General features: G+C 35.2%; 1 long non-coding RNA gene across 1 annotated transcript in view; it reads right to left on the bottom strand.

The window, feature by feature from the left end:
* LOC116555114 overlaps positions 1 to 8,627 on the bottom strand; it is a 25,653-nt gene extending 17,026 nt beyond the window's left edge. Inside the window, exon 1 of the long non-coding RNA XR_004270382.1 lies at positions 8,433 to 8,627. This is a non-coding gene — a long non-coding RNA (uncharacterized LOC116555114). The remainder of the gene's footprint in view (positions 1 to 8,432) is intronic.
* Between the last annotated feature and the right edge of the window lie 782 nt (positions 8,628 to 9,409).

The raw sequence follows: 9,409 nt of genomic DNA, 5'->3' as shown, positions 1-9,409 counted from the left end.
GTGTGTGTGTGTGTGTGTGTGTGTGTGTGTGTGTGTGTGTGTGTGTGTGTGTGTGTGTGTCTTTCCTCTGTAGGGTCAATAAATAATAATGAGTCATATTGAAAGGAACCTAGGCATTGGGGTGAGGAAAAAATTGGAAGAAAAGGAGATGGGGCATTTTGAATGAGGTCAGCCATACATCACCCATGTCAGAAACCTGGAGAATAAAGTCTACTCTGAATAGTCTCCAAGAATCCTCTGATATACATCCATGAAATACCAACATTTGAATCTCTGACTCAGCAGTCTGTAAAAGATTATAAGCAACATTAACTAAGGAAAAATATTTTGCTCATTTTCTTCTCATCCTTCTCTCTCCTCTCTCTTCCCTGGCAGACTGTTGAGTGGAGCGAGATCATGTGAAAATTCTTCTTTCCCTTTACCAGTTTCCAAGCATTTGATCAATGTGAACTCAAATAGGGAGAAAATGTTTGACTTGTATGAGAGATCAGTGTTGATTTGGATTATACTAGACTTCTTAATGCTGAAGAATGACACTCTTCTAATACCCAGAATTTAGAGAAAAACAATTTGTCTGTCAGAGATACCACCTAGGGAAAGGGAATGGAGATTTCACAGAGTATATTTGAAGCCCCAGATGGTAGAAAAACGAAACAGTTTTCTGATTGTATCTTACTTACCAAGTTCAGTGTATTTATTAAACCTGTGGACATCTCATATTTACTTTTATAAAATGTTTTTGCCATATGGCAATCAATTGTATCCAGTTTTCTTCTCCAATGGAGATATGCTTTGTTGTTAGGTTGTTAGGATGAAAACTCATTATATAAATGCAGCTGTATGAGAGATGCCATTGAAACCAAAATATATGAACTTTTAAAGTTTTTTTTTTTTATTACTGTGTGAAGCAAACTCTCTAAAAAGCCCTCCAGTAAAGTACTGAAGAAGTATCCTTGTTCTGTAGTACATTCAGAAAGGAACAAATTTGCTTATAACACCTTCCTTTCCTCACTTTGGCTTGTTTAAAGTTTTTGAATTTCACTGGAATTACACTGCTGTGAGACACCAGATATTACAAGCATACTATAGGGTAATCTTATTATTCATAGAACGTTGTGAAGGAAGGGGTTATATTAACAAAAAAAAATATTTTATGACAAAGATTCAAAAGAAAATGTCAAATTTGCTATTGCTTATTGTTATTGTATCTGAGAATCACTATAGATGTAAAATGTGACCTTATATCAGTTGACATCTCTAATTCTTTACTAGTTTAAGACATTTAGTTACATAATAATTTTTTAAAAATTTTTTACAAGGTTAAATTTTTAAAAAATGAAATTTATTTTAGTAACAATTATCCTTCATGGTCAGAAATTTTAAGTATAGTTAAATATTCCCAGGGGAGACATTGTATCGACACCATTAAAGTAAACAAAAAAACTTACCATAAAATTTTTGGTTATGGGGCATTAGGATGATAACGATTATAAAGATGAAGTCAATCCACAATCCTATAACTGATACTTTTATGGACCCTTTATTAGTTAAAGGTTTACTCTTGTATATTATCTCACTTTATTCTTATGCCAACTTGATATGTACAGGTAGTTGTTCTTAGATACTTTTTTAAAATTACTTCTAAAAAATTTTTTTCTGAGACAAAGTCTAGCTCTCTTGCCCAGGCTGAAGTGCAGTGGTGCGATGTCAGCTCACTGCAACCATTGCCTCCTGGGTTCTAATGATTCTCTTTCCTCAGCCTCCTGAATAGCTGGGATTACATGCATGTGCCATCATGCCCAGCTAATTTTTGTATTTTTAACAGAGATGAGGTTTCACCATATTGGCCAGGTTTGACCGAACTCCCGACCTCAGGTGATCTGCCCACCTTGGCCTCCCAAAGTGCTGGGATTACAGACATGAACCATCACGCCAGCCATAGATACTTTTTATAAATTTGAGATTTGATATTCAGACAGGCAAGAAAAATTCTAATACAATGTAAATTAGAAGAAAAAAGGGGAAAGAACCATTTCTAATACTAAATCCCATGAACTCTTAAAATTGAATTCCATGCTTTCCCTTTCACAATCACCAACATACTTGCCCTTAAGGAGCTAACTCTAAACAAGAGATCTTAAGGAAGAACTTCTTTTACACAGGGCTATGTATTAGCTAAAGGTTATTGAGACTCATACAAAGAGAATACATCCGGATGTGTGTAAGTAAGCCTTGATGATAACGATGAAGAAATGTTTTCTAGCGTTTAAAATAAGCCTTATTTTCTTTTCCAAGATGGCACATTTGAAGCATTGTTAGCATGTGTCTCTCACTTGGAAAGACAAAATAGTACATACAGATTCACACCATGAACATTTTTTCCAAGAAGCAACACAAAAGCTTAACAGGAAACAGAAGGAAATCACAGACTCTTAAAAAGAAGGACGGGCTATAGCATTCACCATGAATTAGGTGGAAAACTGTATGTCCTTAGAGCATGGGAAGGGGATAAACTGCCTGCAGGATACACACTCCCAATGGGGAACATGGCAATCCAGGCCACAGGGGAGGCCTTAACCCTACCCAGGGCTGAGCTGATTTAGTGAGCAGTGAGGGGTATTTGAGAAGGAGTGGCATCAGGATGTGCTTTGGGTAACATTCCCAGTGTCCAGTGGGGAAGGAGGAAAGCCATTCCAGATCCTTCCTTGCAGGGCACCTCATGGAAGCCTGCCAGATTACTCAGGTGGCAGGTACAGGGTAAGAGAAGCTCCCACCTGAGATTCACGACAAACTCATTTGAGCAGGACCCAGGGATGAATGGGAAGAGTGCTGCAGTCATGAGTGCAGGAGTTGGGTGACTCTGCTTATTGAGCATATTAGAAGGGGTGTAGCCTGAAAGCCACAGTTTCTGTCTCCATGGGGAAAGCTTGTGGCCCAGGGCAGTTTTGAGTTCTGAATACAGACTGCCTGGAAGCTAGCTAGCTCTTGTTAGTGGAAAACTATGGGTGTGAGATCTGCGTGGCTAAGCGTGTGGGAGCTGGGTGGGTCTTGCTGCTGCCTGCTACTCCCCACCCCCTGTATAAACTCTTCTGTTCAACAAAGGCAGCTGTGCTGCTTCCTGAACATTACCAGAGTGGCCAGAGAACTGCCCCGCAATCCCACTGCGTGGGCCCACATGTGGGGAGCTGGAGCACAGAGTTTGCCTGACCCAACCTCCACCTAACTTTGACCCTTCACTCACACTGGTAGCTTAACACAGAATCTGCCTGCGATAGGCACCCCGTCACCCTAGGTTCGTGTTATTGCCAAACAAACAATGATGAAATTGTGAGAATAATAAATAAGCAAAATAATACAAACTACAACTAATGAATACAGAGTGCACATTTGCAAGCATTTTATAAAACTTTTTCTTCTGTGTTGGTGAGAAAATTAGGTAGCTATCAAGGAATATGCATCACCTAACCAAGTTTGTGATGAGTATCTGTTTCAAGCATCTATTTTATTCTTTTTTTGCAGACATAAGTCCTCCTTCTTGTAATTTTAAGAACTGACTAGTGACACCTAGGTTTGTAGCTGTTTAGAAGAACTTCCATCTTCATTTTCAACATAAATTCTCTCATTCCATTTATCTTGACTTCAGGAGAATAAAACATGCTGTTGCTACTCCAAACTAGATAAAATGTGTTGAGTCCAAAATGTTTAGAAGGGATTATGAAGAGATAATCACACAGTGTGTTTTATGATTTGCTGTAAATTCCGTGGTTACAGCATGTTAGAGCAAGGTACTTACTCAGCATTATTACAAGCTCAATATTGTCACTTTGCCCATTATTATAGAATCTGGTAGATAGAATGGTATTTCCCTAGAGAGCAATTAATACTGAGGACTGCATCATTGCTGGTTTATTTCCATTTACAGTAGTGTTTAGTTGTACCTGAGGCCTGTTTATTTCATCTTAACATAGTCGGTGGCAGAGGGGTGGTGAGGTGTGGGGGGTTGGGGATCCTCTCAGCTCCCTGTAATTGGAAAATATCCTTTCAGTCTGCATTTCCAAACTGTCCCATTCTTAAACACTGAGCTCAGATGTCACATCCTTCATGAAGCTGTCACTTTATCACTTTTCCTTCAGTCTGCCCCTCTTGTGAACGCCAATGTATTTTTTTGGAGATTACTTTTCTTTATAAACTGATTGCAGGCGTCATATGCCAGAAATGTTTTCTAATTTGTATCTTCTATGATGGTTAGCAAAATTCCATATGCTAAGAGAAAGGCATTTAGTGGCTTGATGAATTAATCTTATCCGAGATAGTTAAACAGACAATATATAAGAAGAAAAACAAATATAAATCAGTTTAATAAAGTGCAGTTTTATTTTTCTTTGCAAACAGTATGTCAAAATGTTGTGAATATTTTTAAAGAGTTAATTAAAATATTAAAATTGGCTATAAATATGTAATATAGCTGGCAGAGAATTTTGGTTATTGAAGATTGTAGAAGAAGAAATGAATACTTTATGAAATAGTAAATCCGGGTTGTATTTTAATGCAGAAAATCGCAAATTGAATGCATATTTACCACAATATGTTCAAATGAACTCTAAGCAAATTATATCAACCATTGGGTTGAAATATTTTCAGATATCTAAAAATGCAACATCAGTCCATTTTTTTTGCAGGCAAAGATCTCATTTTTGTTAAATAAGAACTGGTAACTCTTCTCAGATTGTGAAAACTTTTCTAGATGGCTGTATCTTTAGCAGTAACTGTGTCCCTCCATGACTGAAGCTTCCCTGAACTTCCTATATTGACTAAGGTCTCACTGAACTCTGAAAACTCTTTCATCCACTTGCCCCTTCCATCCACAGGATTAGTACCTTCTTGCTTTTGCTAAGCATGCCTTCCCAAACCTTTTGTAATATTCCTTAAATGAATGCCTATCCATTGGGTGCCTTGTTTCTTTCAAGGACCCTATATCAGAAGCAATTTCCCTCCACATTCATCCATTGCATTTCCTGTTGAAGGACTTTCTGCATTCTACAGGAGTTGATTTTCATGTTCCTTTTTTCAATCTTTAACTTCTCTTTACTTGAACATGTCATCCTGGAAGCTACTTTTAACCCAATTGCATCTCTTATATAAAAAAAAAAAAAAGACATAAAGGCCAGAATTTGAATCAGGAAGTCACTTAAAGTCAGAAGGTTGTGGATCCACCACAAACTTAAAATTATATATATGCCACCTGTATTAAAATACACTAAAATAAAAGTTGCAATGTCATGAGATAAAAAAATGAAGATGTGCAAGTTTAAGGAACTTCCCAAATATGACAACCCAACCTTAGCAGTATTTAAATGTTTGTAGAGATTTCAAGTCTGTGTAGAAATTCTATTTTCACTGTTTCAGTTTTTTATTGCTAACAATGCTTTTTTTAATACTATAAAGTTTTCAGTGATGTAAACATTTATTAAGCACAAAATTCTTAGATAACTGAAATGTGGTGTCTATCTTCCAAAAGTTTGCTTGTAATTCTGATTCTGCCTCCTCCTTAAGCACCTGTAAACTGTCTCTAACACTTAACTTTCTACAGTGACTATTCTTTCAAGAGTCATTGATGACTTACTTAGTTGCTAAATTTAGCCATGGAGTTTTTTTGTTCTCCTGGATTTTTTTTTATGGGTTCTGCTCCTTTTCTATCATGAAACTATCTCCTTCCCTATCTCCCATGAATATGTTTACCTTGGTTGTGTCCTTTTCAGTGACATTTCTGTACAAATGTCACTTCCTCTTGCTGTTTTCTCTCCTTCCTGGCTATTTCCAAAGTCGTATTTTTAACTTCTCTCTCATCCTGAGCTCTCAGAAAATTATTTGCCATTACCAACTCATACGCTGAATTCTGATTCTGTATTTCAGTTTGTCTGCTGGGTATCTATTTTTGATATCATAAAATCACCTGTTTTTATATTTTTAAGGTAAAATTATTGCATTCCACCTTTTCACTGCTGAAATAAAATCTTCAATTTCTTTCTAAGTTAGCATAGTTTAGTGCACAGGTTGAAAAATTATGTCCGTGGATCAAATCCAGGCTGCCACCTGTTTTTATACAGTGTGCAAATAATGTTTGTTATATTTCAAATGGTTGAAAAAATGAAAGGAAAATAACGTTTCATGACATGAACATTTTATGTAAGTCAAATTGTATTCACAAATAACATTTTAATGGAACACAGCCATGCTTATTCCTTTACGTGTTGTCTAAGGCTTCTTTTGACCTATAATGACAGAGTCGAGTAGTTGTGACAGAGACAATGTGGGATGCAACGCTTAAAATATTTAATATCTGGTCATTTGGAAAACAAGTCTATTGACTCCGGTTTCAGTGGATGAAGCATGAGTTTACAAGCAGACAGATGAGCTAAATATAAATTTTAGATATTCTTTCCTAAGAGGGATTTCAGGGAGTTAGTTAACACTAATGAACCTCAGTTTTCTCATTTGTAACACTGCAATGACAATAGTCAAGTCCTCTGTGAAGTTTATTTTATTTAAAGTCTAAGACTAATACTGTAGGTTTTTAATTACTTTCACAGTTTCTTCTTTCTTATTGGTCTTGTGAAGCAATGACAGACAAAATATATTTTATTTTGGTACTGGCTCAGAAATATTTTATAACACCTCTGTTATTCAAGGCTGTTTCAGATCAAGTGAAAGAAACTCAGCTTAAATTAACTTCACCAAACAACCATTATATTATATAATTATATACAATTTTTAGGGTTTGATTTTTTTATTATATACATATATACTTTATATATAAACATATATATTTTATAATGTATTCTATCTATATATGGTGAGTTGTACATATGGTATTACAAAATGGCTTATTTAAAGTGATGTTAGAAAACTTGTTTTACCATTTTATTCTAGTTACAGAATAACTTCAGTTTTCATTTAAAGGCCTAAATCTGAAAGTAACAACTCTATGATAATAGAAAAATGTAGCATAACCTCTGTGAGCTCCATCATTATAATTCATGAAAGGACTTTGTTCTAACTCTTCCATTTCAACTGTAACCTCAGGTAATTGTCAATACAGGGGCCACTTTTAGATCCATCTAACAATTTTCAGAGCACAGTAATTTTGTCTTTCTTGAACATGTTTTAGAGAGACCACCTTGTACATTGTATGCCATTTAGTTAAAGGGAAAAATATTTTAATTTATCCTCTATTTTTTGTGTATACTCTCTTAAACCTCTTGTTTTATCTTCATTTTTCCTCTTTTTTTCTCTACTATCTCTAATCTATCTCTATTTCTAGAAAGATAAGTAAATAGATATTGCTATCTATATAAATAGATATCAATATGTCTCTCTGTATATCTGCAGATGGAGAGAGCAAGCCAGACCTATGTCTATCTAGAGTGAGGGATAGTAGTGTTTTACTTTTTAACTCCAAAAATTGTTTTAGGATTTATCCAAGATGTAAACTATATATCCTAACAATTACTTCTTACTGCTGTAGGGTATTCCATAGTGTATGTCTTATATACTTAACACATACCCCTATAATAGACACTGAAGTGGCCAACAACTCTTTTTTATCACAGAGTGGTGCAGCAACATTTGATTTCTCTTCTGGTAACTATTGCAATAGCTTCTTTGTGGTCCCTTCTAAAATTCATATGCAATCTCAAGGGATTTCAAAACAGTCAAGACAATCTTAAAAAAGAAGAACAAAGTTGGAGGTTTCACACTTTCTGATTTCTAAATTTATGACAAAGATATGGTCACCAAATAGTGTGAAACTGCCATGAAAATGGACATATAGAACAATGGAATAGTTTAGAGAACACATAAATAAACCTTCACATATTTAGTCAAATGATTTTAAACAGCAGCTCCAAAATCATTTAATGGGAAAACATGAGGTTTTTCCACAAACAGGTCAACATCACTAACCATTATTGAAACAAAATAAAATGAAACACTTTGTTTTCATTAGGATTTCATTATTTTCATTTGTTATAAAACAAAATATGAAGCATAATAAATGCTTGGGAAGATTTAAAGAAATTGGGAGAAATTGTTGATGGGACTGTAAAATGGTACAGCTGCTATGAAAAATTATGTAGTGATGATATTGGTTGGCTGTGTCCCCACCCAAATCTCATCTTGAATTGTAGATCTCATAATTCCCGCATGTCTTGGGAGGGACCTGGTGGGAGATAATTGAATCATGGGGGCAGGTCTTTCTCATGCTGTTCTTGTAATAGTGAATAAGTCTCAACATCTGATGGTTTGATAAAGGGGAGTTCCCCTGCAATGCTCTCTCTTTCCTGCCACCATGTAGTTCATGACTTTGCTCCTTCTTTGCATTCCATCATGATTGTGAAGCCTCCCTAGCACATGGATCTGTGAATCCATTAAACCTCTTTTCTTTATAAATTAACAGTCTTGGGTACATGTTTATTAGCAGAGTGAGACTAGACTAATACAGGTGGCTTCTCCAAAAAAAATTAATTAGAGCATGATCCACAAATCACAATTCTGGCTATATAAGAAATAAAAGTAAAACTTGAATAAATGTTTACACACTCATGTGCGTACCATAATTATTTGCAATAACCAAAGGGTGGAAACAAGTCAAGTGTCCATAAACAAATGAATAAACAAAATTTGATCAACAAATTACTGGCAAATCAAACCCAGCAGCACATTAAGAAGCTAATCTACCACCATCAGATAGATTTATCCCTGGAATGCAAGGTTAGTTCAATATATGCAAATTAATAAATGTGACTCATCACATAGATAGAACACATGATTTTCTTAATGAATGTAGACAAGGTTTTTAATAAAAATCAACATACCTTCAACAGATTATTCATTGAAGGACCATATCTCAAAATAATAAGAGCCATCTATGACAAACCCACAGTCAACATCACACTGAATGGGAAAAAGCTGGAAGCATTTCCATAGAAAACAGGAACAAGATAAAGAAGTACTCTGTCACCATTCCTATTAAACATATTATTGGAAGTCCTAGCCAGATCGATTAAGTAAAAACGAAATAAAAATCATCTAAATTGGAAGAGGGGAATTCAAACTATCCTTTTTTACTGACAATATGATTCTATACCTAGAAAACCCCATAGTTGCTGCACCTTGATTGGATAAACTTCAGCAAAATATTAGAATGCAAAATCAATGTACAATAATTAGTAGCATTCCTTAACACCAACAACATCCAAGCTGAGAGCCAAATCAAGACCATAATCCCATTCAAAATAACCATAAAATACCTAGGGATATAGCTAACCAGGGGCATAAGCAATCTCTAAAATGAGAATTGCAGAGCACCACTCTAAGAAATTAGAGATAACACAAACAAATAGAAAAACAT

Source organism: Sapajus apella, unplaced genomic scaffold (assembly GCF_009761245.1).
Source record: "Sapajus apella isolate SASKATOON/1434 unplaced genomic scaffold, GSC_monkey_1.0 scaffold14, whole genome shotgun sequence".
NCBI classification, from domain to species: domain Eukaryota; kingdom Metazoa; phylum Chordata; class Mammalia; order Primates; family Cebidae; genus Sapajus; species Sapajus apella.
The sequence above is the reverse complement of the archived record's forward strand: the minus strand, read 5'-3'. Positions and strand labels throughout refer to the sequence as shown.